Source organism: Cupressus sempervirens, chromosome 1 (genome assembly GCF_028749045.1).
Source record: "Cupressus sempervirens isolate cs-2001-9-10 chromosome 1, ASM2874904v1, whole genome shotgun sequence".
NCBI lineage: Eukaryota > Viridiplantae > Streptophyta > Pinopsida > Cupressales > Cupressaceae > Cupressus > Cupressus sempervirens.
In genome coordinates this window covers 34672108-34684570 of record NC_143118.1, presented here as the reverse complement: position 1 = coordinate 34684570, position 12463 = coordinate 34672108, and the positions used below count along the sequence as shown (strand labels likewise).

At 35.4% G+C, this 12463-nt stretch overlaps 1 pseudogene; it reads left to right on the top strand.

The window, feature by feature from the left end:
• Positions 1-9737: 9737 nt before the first annotated feature.
• Positions 9738-11993, top strand: LOC149576040 (cation-chloride cotransporter 1 pseudogene; annotated as a pseudogene).
• The last annotated feature ends 470 nt before the right edge of the window (positions 11994-12463 follow it).

Sequence of the window (12463 nt, the reverse complement as noted above, 5' to 3'; positions counted from 1 at the left end):
ACCAATCTTCCTCTACACATCAATCTTCCTCCACACAAAAATCTTCTTCAAAATAAGGCAAGTCTTTTTCCAAAATAATGAGAAGGAGAACAACTTCAACAAAAAGGAGAAGAAAACTTGTGCCTATTGTAAGAGGAATGGTCATGATGAACATGAGTGTAAGGATAATAAAATTGATGAGTTGATAAACTTAATGAGGAAACATAAAATTGATGTACCAAATGCCTATAAAGATAAAGTATCTTCATCTACTTCAAAAGGTAAGGGAAAAGATTTGGTAGCAAGTACAAATAATTCTGAGGAATGGGTTCTTGATTTAGGAGCTACAAATTGTATGGGTGTTTCGAGGGAGTATTTTTCCTCTTTGAAACCATCAAATGTACTTACATATATGTGGGAAATGACACACAAGTGGAAGTTGAAGGAAAAGGGAATGTTGAGTTGGACAATGAATTCTTCAAGGATGTTCTTCATGTTCCGAAACTTAGCACCAAACTTCTTTCAATCTACCAAATAACTCACTATGGATGTGGCAACAAAGTGGGGTTCCTTCCTAATTCAGTTGTGGTGAAAAATCTAAAGGATGATTCTATGGTGGCAATTGGAAAGGCTAATCATGATAAAAGACTTTATTATTTTTCTCATTTTGTGCCTAAGTCTACTTCCCTTGCCTTGTTCACCCACTCAAATTCACAAAGTAAACTATGTCATGAGAGGTTTGGACATCTCAATTACCACTACCTTCAACAACTTAGCAACAAGAATATGGTCATTGGTCTACCTCAAGTCAAGTATTCAGAGGGTGTATGTAAAGGTTGTGAATTAGGAAAGCATCCCAAAGAGAATTTTGACAAGGGGAAGTCTTGGAGAGCTACTGTTGTTCTTGAATTAGTTCATAGTGATGTAGTTGGCCCATTTCCAGTACCATCATTTGGAAAGTCTTGCTATGTTATCACCTTCATTGATGACTTTTCATGCTGCACTTGGGTCTTCTTTCTTTCTCATAAGAGTGAAGTATTTGATAAGTTTATCACCTTCAAAGCTCAAGTTGAGAAGCAATCAAGGAAAACCATCAAGATTCTTTGCATAGATAATAGAAGGGAATATGTGAACTTGAGGACTATAAACTTTTGTACTCATGAGGGTATTGATCTTCAATACTCAATTGCATACTATCCACAACAAAATCATGTTGCTTAATAGAAGAATATAACCCTTAAGGAGATGACCACTTGTATGCTACAACATAAGTCTCTAGATCAAGTTTTTGGGTAGAAGCCATGAGTTGTACCAATTAAATCCAAAATAGAAGTCCCCATAAGGCCTTCGATGGAATTACACCTTTTGAGACTTGGTGTTGAAGAAAACCAATTGTCAAACACTTTAAAGTTTTTGGTTTTCCAACATGGGCAAGTATACCTCTACAAAAATGGAAGGCATTAGAACCTCAAAGAAAATCTTGTATATTTGTTGGATATCCTAACCACATTAAGAAATACAAACTCATGGATCTAGAGACACATGAAATCTTCTTTGAGAGGAGTGTTCACTTTGAAGAAAATTTTCCAAGTTTGGCTCCTTCAACTACTCTTTCCTCCTTCATGGAAAGTGATGATAGTGGCTCAGAAGATGATATTCCTTCAACTTTGACTTGCAAGACACAACCTTCATAGGGTCCACAAATAGTTGAGGATATTCCTTCTTCTTCTTCCACTAGACCTCATTAGACACAATAAAAACTTGATTACATAGGTTCATTGGCGGGGAATCCTTTAGTTACTATGAGGACAAGGGGACAACACAAATCATTTCCACATGCATATAGTGTCATTGTTTCTAATCCAAATTCATTTAAGGAAGCATTAGGGGTTCCTAAATGGGACAAGGCCATGGAGGAAGAATACAATTCTTTAATGAAAAACAACACTTGGGACTTAATTCCTCTTCCTAAGGGAAGAAAGTTGGTTTGATGTAAGTGGATCTATCAAACAAGTTTGCAACAGATGGAAGTGTGGATAAGTATAAGGCTAGACATGTTGCCAAAGGTTTTTCATAGGTTCTTGATATTGACTATACTAAGACCTTTGCACCAGTAGCTATGATGAACTCCATTCATTGACACTAGCTATTGTTGTAGCTCATGGTTGGGATGTACATCAGATGGATGTGAAGAGTGCATTCTTGAATGGTGATCTTCATGAGGTGATTTATATGGAGCAGCCACAGGGTTTTATTTAGGATTCTACTTTGGTTTACAAGTTGAAGAAGTCTATCTATGGCCTTAAGCAGGCTCCTCAGGCTTGGTATGCCAAGATGGATTCCTTCCTACTCTTAACAAGATTCACTAGGTGTCATTTAGATTTGAATGTCTACATTCTTTAGAGGCATGACTCACACTTGATACTCATGCTCTATGTAGATGACTTGATCATTACAAGAAGTACTTCATCCATCATTGCTAGTGTGAAGACTTCTTTGCAGGACATATTTTCTATGAAAAACCTGGGTTTACTTCATTATTTCGTTATTATTGAGATCACATAGTCTTTAGTTGGGATCACACTTTCTCAACCCAAGTATGCTCTTGATTTACTTTATCACTTTTGCATGAGTGATTGTAAAATTGCTCCTACTCCCTTTCTTTTAGGTGTTAAGTTAGAAGCAAAGTGTTCCACTCCACTTGTTGATGCTACATTGTGGGAGTCTCATCTACTTGACACATATACACCCTAACATAGCTTTTGCAGTTGGCATGGTTTCTTGCTTCATGCAAGTTCCACATGAGCTTCATTGGAAGGTTGCCAAATGCATCTTACACTACATACAAGGTACAAATACACATGGGATACACTATGTAGTAAGTACTAAAATTTAGTTGATTGGTTATACAAACTTAGACTATGCAGGGGATCTTGATTCTCTCAAGTGTACTTTAGGTTATAGGTTTCATTTGGTTCTGACCCCATTTGTTGGCAAAGTAAGAAGAAAAATACTATTACTCTTTCTTCAACTAAGGCTAAGTATCGAGTAGCTGTCACTATGGCTAAAAAAGCTATTTGATTACAAAATATTCTGCAGGAGTTTGGATTTGACACTAAATCCACAGCCATAGATTGTGATAATCAGAGTGCTATTGAGATCTCAAAACATCTAGTTCAACATCAATAGACCAAACATATTGAGGTTCATATGCACTACATTAGAGTGATGATACATGAGCAGGTCATTGCATTGCAATATTGTCCTATAGTAGAGAAATTTTCAATTATCTTCACCAAAACCTTCATTGAGGTCAAGTATCTTCATTTGCAAGATCTCTTGGGGGTGTAGGATATTTCCCCAAGGGGGTCACATGACTATTCTCCTCTTTATTTACTTATCTCTTTTTGGGGGAGGCTTTTTCCCATGAGGCTTTCCCTCTTTCTCCATTTTCAGAGAGATTGCATTGTATTGCATCACATTATATGTAGAGAATTGCATTTTTATATGGGCACCTAACATGGTCTAGTAATCGGGACCCATCATGCATTTTCATCCTAGCTTTTGTGAGCTTAAGTGCATTCCCTTAAGTTGCACTTGGGGTGTGTTAGTGTAAATAATTAATTATTATTAAACTTTACTTAATCTTACCTAGGTTAATTACATTATTTTATTAATTATCATATAGATACCTAGGAGTATGCATAGTCATATGAGTTGTCTTATTGACAACACAAAAGTTTGCATATTCATTTGACTTGTCATGTAGACAATACAATTTTTTGCACTCTAATTGAAAACATGGTGTCTACAACATCTCTTTATGAGATAAACCTATGTAATCTTATCCTCTTATCATTTCACTAACTTCTATGCTCAATGGAGGATAATCCACTCTTGGTGGACATGTGATTAGTTCTGAGGCTTATCACTTTGTTGACTCCTAATCATTCTAGATGCCTTAATATAGAGGCACTTATAGTTTGTATTCAATATGATATTCACTATCATTATTATTATTATGATCATAGACTATTGGTCCATATTGTGCTAGTGTTTGAGCTTCTTGATCTTGGTGTTATTTTTCCCGAAGACAAACTCTTACAATCATGATATGAGATCTGAAAGGGTGCAAGAATATGGAACAAAGAATCAATATGTTTGATTCTAGGGCCTAGATATCTATTTCAATAAGTTTTTAAGGCTAGTTAGAAGACCTCTTGGTAGTAAAATCATAGTTTACAAATGATAGGATAAACTTAATTTTAATGTTCAGTCAGTATCTAAATTTGATCCTAATCAGTACTAGATGCTCAATAGGCTTATTTGAGGCATCAATTGTTTGAAAACAATTTTATTTTAGTTAGACACACTTTGGATCTTGACTAATTTTGATAGACTAATGATATGTCAGGGAATGAAAGTGTTTCAAAAAAGGGATATTATAATGATGCTTTTCATGTTGACATCTTGGCATATGCACATATCATTTCAAAGAAAATTGGATATATATGTAACACCCATAGCCAAAAGTGGGGCTCTAGTTCATCACTTCCATTATGATTGCACACAAAAGAGATGTAGACTAAAAATTTAAGTGGCCAATTGATTTTTTTTTTTGAAACTACTAATCACATTTGAGAAGGTTGAGATTAATAATTGTTAAAGTTGTGTTCAAAGACTTTGCTTGTCTAGATAATGCATTAAAGTCTCAACACCTATGGGTTGAAGCCTGTATCACTTAACACCATAATACATTTTATTTTCTTTCATGCAGTCTTATGAGAAAACTAAAAGACTATAAGAATTGAATCTCTAAATGTGAATGGTGCATTAGGGAGTAGTCAAAGCCATAAGCTCAAGGAAGCATTTGAAATGAGAAAGAGGTCATCAAGATCCTTGCTCAAGTTAGAGGTAGCAGATATTGCACTAGAAAATCTCAACAATCCTCTCAACTCCCACTCCAAGTCTAGATCATACCTTTCTCTTTCCAACTTGGCTCTCAACGAATTAGAGACCATAAGCCTATAACAATGGAGAGAGCAATTTGAAAAGATGTCTTGAAGAGGCAGGAACTTCACTTCACCATAGCGGAGGATGTTCAAATCTGTAGAACAAGACATGAGAAAGTAAGGGAGAGCTTCGGATCCATGGGGAAGACAAGAAATGATCTACTTATAGTTGCCCTAATTCATGCATTAAAGTTGCTAATTAATTTCTACAAAAGGGGTGGGTAGAAAATGTCTTAGCTTTGGTGCAGAGGTGTTAAACTTAGATGTAAACCAACACATGAGTAACCTCCATAATAGGGGGTACCATCCAAGCATTTTGAAGTGGTAGTTGCACTCATGAAAAGAGGATGGAAAGAAGCAATGTGAGTAATTCTTATGGAAAGTACCTTTGGTGCTAGATATGTTAATGAGCAAAGTAATGGAATGGTAGTGTTAGTAAAGCTCGTTAAAATTTTGAAATCACAGGTAGGTTGAGGAACATTTTGGACCAACAAAAATGGAATGTGATGGTTTTATTATTTTTTCCTTCCATTGCCTCTAGTGCCATACAATTGCTAACCGGATGCCCATTTGCATGAGCCCTCCCTATTAGCAAAAAGGAATTAAAGGGATGTATGAAGAGTTAGCCACAACATGGAGAAGAACAAAGTCTAGTTTTTCATTTTAAAATCTTACATAAGTACAAGGATATTGTAGAAATTGTCTCCTTTCACCCGTATTATAGTAAAAGGAGTTGAGTCAAATTTTTAAAAGGAGAGACATGGATTTTGAAGAGCTAATACCCCAACACTACAAGAAATGCAAAGATGGTTCAAAAGAATTTGTCCCACATTTGTTAGGAGAGGATTCTTTAAAATGTTCAAATACTTTTCCACACACTATGCTTGATGTCTAAAAGGACAAGTGCTTTTGTAATTGCAAGGCCCATTTTGGGGGCCTTCATATTGTGGACAATAGCTCACAATGGTGATAGTGAACCAATTTTGAACAATTACCACATCACATGCAAAAGAAAGGATGATGTCAGCATCACATGTGGTGCTCAGGCACACCATCACAGTGGTAATCATGTAGTTAGTGAGAAATGTTCTGAGGGTGCAAAAATGTTCACTAACCATTGGATGCACAGTTGTAGCAAGAAGTGTTAAAGTTAAACATGAGATCCCAACATCATAAAAAGGGATATTTTGTATCCTCATGTAGCTTAACCATGATTATGGCTAAAGAGCTCTAAGGTTGTGAAACAAGGTTAATTGATAGTTTAATGGAGTTAAGGTAGATGATGATAGGAGGTGTGATAAATAACTAGGGCCAAAGGTACACCCAGCTATCCAAATCACCTTGCAAAGAGTTAACACAAGGGAAACATAAGAATAACCAAAGGACAACAACCAGAGGAGAAATAAGAGAAAACACTTATTGATTCATCAAATAATCAGCATACATGCCCAACTGTAAGGCCTTCTCGACTATGACCAGATACAATATACGTTCAAATCCATGGTCTAGCATCAAATTTATATTTCAAGCACATGAATTTCCCTTTCAAAGCCCTCTAAGTTCTACCTTTTACAAAAGCCTAAGCACTCTATTTATACTTGCCAAAATGGCTTACAAATTTTTTTGTAACATTACATAATAGAAAGGCCAACCTCAAAATGGTCAACACTCATCCCTAAACAAGATCTATCATTAAATTCATGATCAAAATTAAATACACATGTCGGATCCCACTAAGAACCAAAACATAGATAATTTGGCTAAAGAATGAACCATGAAATGCTGACACTTGACATCCAAACAAACACTCAGCAACCACATAACTCGGTAACCAAAGATCACTCGGCAATCAAAGAACACTCAATAGCCACTATGAACTTGGCATCAACTAGGAAGCTTGACATCCACTAAGTGCTTGATATCTACTAAGAACTTAGCAACAATTAAAGCTCGACAATACTTGGAACTAGTAGTTAACAATAACTAGAACCTGGTAGCAACTGGTAGGAAAAAGTGTAGGCTTACAAGGCAACCCAGGATGCTCCTACATTAGACAACTAGGGTTGGATAAATGATTCTCCTGAATCAAGCATCATGACTGAACTGAATCTAACTCAGATTGAGAAATCCATGTAGCATCTTCAACTGGTCTATTCTTTCATTTCACTAAATACTCATATTAATCTTTTCCTCTTGTGCTCTTTCCAACTCTTTGATCTAACACCTTTTCAAATTCTTCAATCTATTTCTTGGGATAATCATCTAATACAAAAACCTCATCATTTGACTCATAATACTTATATAAATCAAGAACATTATATATAGGAGATATATCTATGTCATCAAGTAACTCAACTTCATAAGCATTACCACTATCAAACTTCTTGAAGATCTAACAAGTTCCAAACTTCTTCATCTTCAATTTTCTATATGTTCCAACAGGAAATCTTTCTTTCTTCAAATGAACAATCACCTCATCACCAACTTCAAAATCATGATGTCTTCTAGACTTATTGACATTCTTCTTATACTTTTGATTACTTTGTTCCATCCTCAATTTCATTTCCTTATGCAAAGACTCCATAAAATCAAAAAATTCTTCTCTGGCAATACTTCTCTTTTCTTCACCTTCAACATCCCTCAAATATGATATACCTCTAGGCTGCATTCTAGTAATAATCTCAAAAAGTGTTTTCCCTATACTCCTATTCATATAATTATTAAATGCAAACTTAGCTTGTGCCATTACCATCTCCCAATTACTTGGCTTGTCTCCAACTAAACATCTCAGCAAATTACCCAAACTTCTATTCACAACCTCTGTCTATTCATCTATTTGTGGATGGAAGGTAGAAATAAACCTTAATTTAGCACCCATCTTCTTCTACAAAGTCTTCCAAAAAAAAAAAACAAATTTAGTGTCTCTATTAGAAATAGTACTTCTTGGTAATCCATGCAATCCCACAATTCTCTTTGAAGAAAAGTTTAGCAATATGCTCAACATCTAATGTCTTCTTACATGGTATGAAATGAGCTATCTTAGAAAATATATCCACAACAACATATATAGAATCATACCCTTTCACTATTTCAGGAAATCCAAGAACAAAATCCATACTAATTTCACTCTAAGGTTTCTTAGGAATAGTAATAAGTGTATACAAACCAATATTCTAACTTACTCCTTTTGCCATTGACAAACTCCACAACTTTTCACAACTTTTTAAAAATTCTTATACATTTTTGGCCAATAAGACTTCTCCTTCAGAAAATGCAATGTCTTATCAATTCCAAAATGTCTAGCCAATCCACCACTATGCTTTTCTCCTTGATCAAATTCAACCTCATAGAACTTCTAGGGATACACAATTGAATACCTCTGAACAACATACCTTTTTGAATGAAATATTCATCATACTTATTGATGTGATCTGTCAAATTTGGTGCTCTACACTCTCTCCATGCTTTGGAAAAATTATTGTTAGTATCATAGAACTCTTTCATTTCATCAAAACCAAGAACTTCAACCTTCATCTCAATCAATAAAGAACATCTTCTGCTCAATGCATCATCAACTCTATTAGTAACTACATTGTTATGCTTGGTCACAAATGTAAAATTTTGCAAGTACTCAATGCACTTCATATGTATCTAATTCAATTTATGTTGATTTCCCAAGTACTATAAAGATTTATGATCAATATACAACACAAAATATTTAGGAATCAAATAATGTCTCCACTTCTTCAAGACTTGAACAATAGCATAAAACTCTTGATCACACACGCTATACCTCCTTTTAACATCAATCAAATTTTCACTAAAGAAAGCAATAGGTCTACCTTCTACACTCAATATAGCTCCTATTGCACTACCATTTGCATCACATTCAACTTGAAATACCTTATTGAAATCAGGAAAATCTAATATAGGTAACTGTTGCCTGACTTTAAGTCACCCATTTTTTTTGGCAATATTGGAGTCATATAGTCCTCAAGTCAGTTTCATGTCTAGGTCTAAGTCTTCCTTAGGTAGGCTATCTTTTCCAGGTTTCCCTGTCATTGCCTTATCCATCTCTAAGCTGATAGGTTGTTATCAAAGTCTCATTATTTGGGTAGGTTGTAGATCCTAACTTGGTAGAGTCTCATACTTCGATGGATGTTTCTTTCTCAGGAAAATGGTGGTTTCAAGACATGATTTTCAGATGCTATAAAGAATCAGAGGAAAGATTCTTCATATAGATGACACATTGACAGAATTGGCATTTGAAAGATTCAGATGATACGATATTCGGGTTGATATGGACCAGTCAAAAAAGCCTTTCTTATATATCAAAAGTTTGATATTTCAAAGTCTTCAATAAGGAAACAAAAGACCTTTTTTGATGGAAGCCAAGCCTTCCTTGCATGAAGTCATTGAAGAATGTAATGGTGCCAAGGATTGGTATCTAAATCTCTTTGAAATAGAATATGATGCTATGATGGAATTTGATTATAAGATACCTTAAATACAGTGGCCATACTTTTAAAAAAAAAACCATAATTCTGAGCTTGGGCTTTTATTCTTGTTCGAGTTTGAAGGCATATTCTAATTTTCAAATCAATCCTGTTGACAGCATGAAGGACAAGTTAATCTCAGTGATGTGTGCGACAGAGAGTTTGCAGAATGCACCATTGCCCCAATAGTAGCTACTCCAAAACCATTTGCATACCAACAAAGGAAAAAGATGTTAAACTGGGGATGCTCATGGGGATGTTTGTACCATGTCTGCAAAATATTTTAGTAATTATATTCTATATTCATTTTACTTGGATTATTGGTATTGTAGGCATTAGGGGGAGCCTTATTCTTGTATCCATGTGTTGCCTATGCATTTTTTTAAACTGGAATATCATTAAGTGCCATAACAACTAATGGAGCCATGAAGGGTGGTGGACCTTATTACCTTATTGACAGAGCACTGGGTCCTGAGGTTGGAGTATTCATAGGCTTATGTTTCTTTCTTGGTAATGTAATTACAGGTGCACTATATATTCTTGGAGCAGTTGAGACCTTTCTTGATGTTGTACCTGGTGCTAAATTTTTTCAAGAGAGTGCAACAAGCTTTAATATGAGTTCCATAGTAGGGGCACCTACTAGAGCTCCTACAACAACTATTTTGAGAAAAAGCTTGCATGATTTACAACTTTATGGAATAGTTGTAACTATACTTCTATGTTTTGTTGTATTCGATGGGGTGAAAATAATCAACAAGGTTGCACTAGCATTCCCTTGTTCCTATTCTATTGTCGCTATTTCACATTTTTATTGGTGTATTTGCCTCATCGAGGCATCATGATAAATAAAAAGTTATAGGATTGCAATGGAACACATTAAAAAATAACTGGAATTCAGAGTATCAGCATACCAACAGAGCTGGTATTCTTGCTCCAGATGGAATAATCTATTGGGATTTTGAAGCATTACTAGGACTTTTTTTTTTCCTACTGTAATTGGAATTATGGTTGGTTCAAATCAGTCTGCATCTTTGAGAGATACTCAATGCTTAATACTAGTTGGAACATTATGGGAAATTGCTACTACTACTGTTATGTATTTGATCTCTGTATTGTTGTTTGTAGCTATAGCCAGAAGAGAGGGACTTCTAACAGATAGGCTTTTGACAACAACAGTGGCTTGGCCAATACTAGCAATTATCTATATTGGTATTATATTATCTACTCTTGGAGAAGCTCTTCAATCTCTCTCAAGTGCTCCATGTTTTCTTGCAGCAATTTTTAATGATGACATCATTCCAGTTTTGAAGTATTTCAAGGCTACTGATAGCATTGAACCACATCTTGCAACGCTGTTTACCGCATTTATCTATATTTTCTATGTTGTGCTTGGGAATCTTGATCTCATCACACTAGTGATAACCATGTTCTATCTTCTATGTTATGCTGGTGTGAACTTATCATGTTTCCTCTTGGACCTTCTGGATGCACCAAGTTGGCGTCCTAGATGGAAATTTCACCACTAAAGTGTTTCCCTTGTTGGTGTTGCACTCTGTATCATTATCATGTTCTTGATATCTTGGCCATTCACCATTATTTCATTAGCACTTGTGAGCCTATTAAACTACTATGTGAGTATCAAGGGGAAGGCTGGTGATTGGGGAGATGGTTTCAAAAGTGCATATTTTCAATTGGCTTTATGAAGTCTTTGCTCCTTGGGAGCCAATCAAGTCCATCCAAAGAATTGGTACCCAATACCCCTGATCTTCTGCAGGCCATGGGGCAAGCTACCTGAGAACGTACCATGCCATCCAAAGCTTTTTGATTTTGTAAATTGCATGAAGAAAAAGGGTCGAGGAATGTCAATCTTTGTTTCAATTCTGGATGGTGACTACAATGAAAAGTTTGAAGAAGCAATTGTTGCAAGGCGACAATTGGATGCATATATTGATTACAAAAATCGTGAGGGAGTTGCAGAAATCATTGTCACTAAGAACATGTAACAAGGCTTTTGTGGCATTGTCCAAACGATGGGCCTTGGAAATCTAAAGCCAAACATTGTTGTCATGTGATACCCAGAAATATAGAGGCAAGAAAATTTGAAAGAAATAATAGGGACATTTGTCAGCATAATAAATGACTGTATTGTTGCTAATAAAGCAGTTGTCATAGTGAAGGGTTTGGATGAATGGCCCGGAGAATACCAAAAATAGTATGGAGCAATTGACCTTTACTGGATTGTATGTGATGGTGGCCTCATGTTACTTCTCTCTCAGCTTTTACTCACAAAGGAAATCTTTGAGAGTTGCAAGATTCAACTCTATTACATAGCTAAAGAGGACACTGAAGTAGAAGAGTTGAAAGTAGATGTGAATTTTTTTTTTTAATATATGAACTACGTATGCAAGCTGAAGTAATTGTCATTACAATGAAATCATGGGAAGAACATAGAGATGAATCACGACATATGGTTAACTCAAATTATAACCAAAATTATATATCATAAGAGGACAAGTTTGCTTCCTAATGTGTTCTAAAGAAGGCCCGAAGCATAGATATATGTCAAGGAAAGGATACGATGCCTCCATTTGTCCATTCATTTGTAGAGTTATGATAAAAGATTCTTGAAGACAAACCGAAAGTGTTGGAGGATTCTAGTGACATGTGCCACTAAGTTAATTTCCAAATAGTAAGACAAGGCCATAAGAGAAAATTGTTCTATTAAGCAAGGAAATGAGTTACATTTTCCATCAAAATGAAAGGGCCATGTGTCACGAAATAGAGAGGATTTTATTTTTCTTGAGGCAATTACAAAATTGAAAAGTTAGGACCATTTTAAGATTCAAATTTATGAAACTAAAAAGCCATCATAAGGAGAAGCTGAACAAGCATCTTGAAGGAGGCTATTTATTGTAAATCTTTTTCTTAGAGGAGGGGTGCATTTCAGTTTAGATATTTCATTTCATTGCATGTAGA